Source organism: Lactuca serriola, chromosome 1 (genome assembly GCF_051521515.1).
Source record: "Lactuca serriola cultivar US96UC23 chromosome 1, Lser_US96UC23_V15, whole genome shotgun sequence".
NCBI classification, from domain to species: domain Eukaryota; kingdom Viridiplantae; phylum Streptophyta; class Magnoliopsida; order Asterales; family Asteraceae; genus Lactuca; species Lactuca serriola.
The window spans coordinates 143,210,005-143,213,648 of NC_136408.1; positions in this window are offsets into that span (position 1 = coordinate 143,210,005).

Below are 3,644 nucleotides of genomic sequence, written 5' to 3' on the forward strand. Positions count from 1 at the left end.
TAGCGACTTAACATGGCTATTCCACCATGTTAGGGCTTTGGTTTCAAAGGTGCAAGCAGCGAACTTGACCTTGCTCTCCTCTGGACAGGAGTAGATTTCGAAAACCGATTCAGTTTTCTCGAACCATTGCGAGAGGGCAATGACTCCACCAGTCCCCTTGAAGGACAATGGCTTGCAGTTGGTGAAGTCCTTGTAGGAGCACTCTTTCAAGCGCACCGGGATTTCACCATGAGTTGACAGGACAGGGGTTCCTCCTCCAGTGGAACATGATGAATGATATTGAGCCATGGTTGTAGCCACAGCCATAGCTACGACAGCATTTAGAGCTGTCGTGTCGAACTGAGGAGTAGGTGGTTGAGGAGGTGGAGGAGGCGGTGTTTCGTTATTAGGGTTACGCCTTGGATTTCTACGAGGCGGCATCTTTGATCTAGAAATTTATGAAGATGAAATCATTGATTAGAATTTAATGGGAGAATTGATGAGAATGACTCATGGACTAACTCATCGTAGCCCAACAATACGATTGAATGTAGATCTAGAACTAATAGATGACCACATTTGGATAATAATTCCCATAAGATTAGGTACCTTTCAATATTACTAGAATTACAGATGTAACAAGTTCGGGAAAAACGGCCAACAGTAGGAGGCCTTACATCAACCAAAATGGGAAAATTTTGACAGAATTACAACCTAACCAAGACCTAATAGGCCTATGATTTACAAAGATAGGGAATTAGACCAGAGTTTTACATAACTAGGTTATATCCAAAAGAGATAAGTTGATGATAATCTATCGGCGACGAGAACTACTAGAGTGAGTACTTGATCCCGACGGGAGACGTTCTATGTCCCTCATGTGGCTATCAGCTCTTGCTTGCTGAGCTCGAAGTTCTCTGACTTCAGCTCGGGTTTCAGCGAGTTCCCTCTAAAGAGATACATTGTGAACCAGAGCCCTTTCGTGAGCAGACTCTAGTTGGAGAATGCGGATAGTTTTAACGCCATAGTTGGCGTCAATCTCCAAGACTCGATTGATAGTTGATTGACCCAGTATCGTATTCCGAGAAATCCTACGAACCATGACGGGTAGGACCTTCTCAGTAGAACCTCCCTCAGTGAGGTTGTAGAAACTTCTATCTCCATTGTAGGGAATGGGTCGACTCTGTTCCTGGCTCCATGTATTCAAGTTTGTTGCCCACAGAGGTGTGGGTCCTTGAAATGTGGGTTGGGGGTTGTTATTCGGGGCTTGACCTACTTGAGGTAGGTTGTTGACTTCGGGCTCGGAGTCAGATCCATCTGAGAAGCCTTCTGCTTGATGATCATCTAAAGGGATTTGATGCTCATCATCGGACTCTGCTGCAAGCCATCCAGCATTGTCGTTGGGTGGAAAGTACGGGTCGTCATGATGATGGAATCCAGCCATGATATCTATGCGAGAAAAGGGGTAAAGAAATAATTAATAGACAAACTAACTAGATAATTATAAGGTGATCTTTATCAGTTACTCCAATACTTGTCCAGGGCATACCAATTATACGTATTCTGGGACATGATAGACCTTCGAATAAGTGATCCTAACTCTAAGCCCACAACCCAACGAGGATAGGAAATAAAGCAAAGATTCACAAATTCTTAGTCTATGACACCCTAGGTACATACAACCTTAGTGTATCCACTGGACAACCATTGACATACTAATAAAGACCTTTAGTTCTCAGATAAGTAATTATAGTAACACAAAATACTCCTATAGTATTTTAAGTTTAATGTTATGTTCTACTGTTCTTATTGTGGTAGTGTTGGTAACTTTTAGACTTGTTGCAACCTCACAACCATCCTTAGGCACATGCTAGTCACTCCTCGGATAATGTGGTTGATCAGGCTACATCTTCCCAGGGTTGACCATATGTCTCTAAGTCTACTTGTGCTGTCCAACAATCGTAATACTTTTGTTCTGTCCTAATGACACTAATTTTAGTATGAATGCAGGTATGTATACTTAGTTAAATATCTTATTATTTAAAAGTATAAACTCTTAATCAGAGTATTTTAATCCCGCTTGTGTTTATAGTTCGTATATCTTTTATGGGTTGATACACTAAATTCACTATAAACAATGCTCTGATACCAATCTGTCACACCCCAAAACCTGAACGGCGGAATCGTTCGGGGGTGGAGGACATCATGTATAGTATCACAAAATGCAAAGTAGTAAACAAGCAACAACATCATCCATTGCATTAATAATATAATTTCATACAAGTGTGTTCTGTCAACTTAAATAGACACCAAAAAGTACATCAAAATAAAAGAGGAGTCTTGAACAAGCTCAATCTTCTCAAAAACCTGGCACCGGTACCTGTCTACTGGTGACCTGAGAATACAAGTTATTTTGAAAGCGAGTATCAGCTTTAAAGCTGGTGAGATCATAACTATATTAGTGTCTGAGTTTGTATGAAAGCATTTGTAAGATGTAATGTATAAGTTTTGTAAAGTTTGTATTTGTTTGAACTATCCTTGAAAACCCTATGTTTCCTACTAAGAGTAGCCTTCTACCAAGGCATTAACTGTGTGTGTCTCTTGTATGAGTGTGTATTTTCCCAAACCTGACTATCATTAACCAAAAATATAGTTCTTACATTACTACGCATCGTGTGAATGTTCACGAAGTGAATGTAATGGGAAAAATATTATAGTATCGTAGTATTGCATTACTACTGCTGTACTAACTACCTTAAACCAATTGTTATTTAAAGTACCATGTGATCGGCCTGTACCCTGCTACCGACTCAATAGTAAAATGACGATGTAAGAAGCCGTAAGAAATGACATTTGGCACCCGTAGACTTGCAAGTCCCACTGTAGCGAGCATCAAGGTGTAGGATAGTCAATTCGGTATAGATCTATACGCAAACTCATACGCTACCCAATTAAGGAGATTCTGGATACAAAAACGGTCATGGCAGGTAGTGCCATGACCCGTTTAATGGCTCACATAACTGAATGTAATGTATATGTAATATATGTGCTAGCTGTATTGTGTGTTCTTCCTCTGTCTAGCCTGTATGTTTGTTTCTCATCACTATATATTATGTTTGTTTCTCATCACTATGTATTATGTTTGTTTCTCATCACTATGTATTATGTTTGTCTCTCTTCACTATGTATTATGTTTGTTTCTCATCACTATGTATTCTGTTTGTTTCTCATCACTATGTATTATGTTTGTTTCTCATCACTATAAGTTATGACTCATGTATGAACTGACTCTTTGTATGATTCATTGTTCTAGTATTAGTATTAGTAAAACCCTAAACTACGCCTATTGTAGTTTACTAGTAATATAACTTGTACGTATAAACATGGGAGTATACCCCTGCTACCCAGGGTATTGAATTGACTGGAAGAACCTTAATGACTATATATGTACACATGATATATAACTAATAGTTAAACGACCTTCGGACGGATACCCAATATCGATCCTACCAGACCACATCCCAACAGGGAAAATAAAATAAGGCAGGTTAGCCATCCTAAGTCCTTCAAACATTACTTATATAACTATACATATCTAGGCATGAAATTGAAAATATAAAAGTATAAAAGAAGTTTCGTAAAAGCATTTGATATGTAAAAGAGTA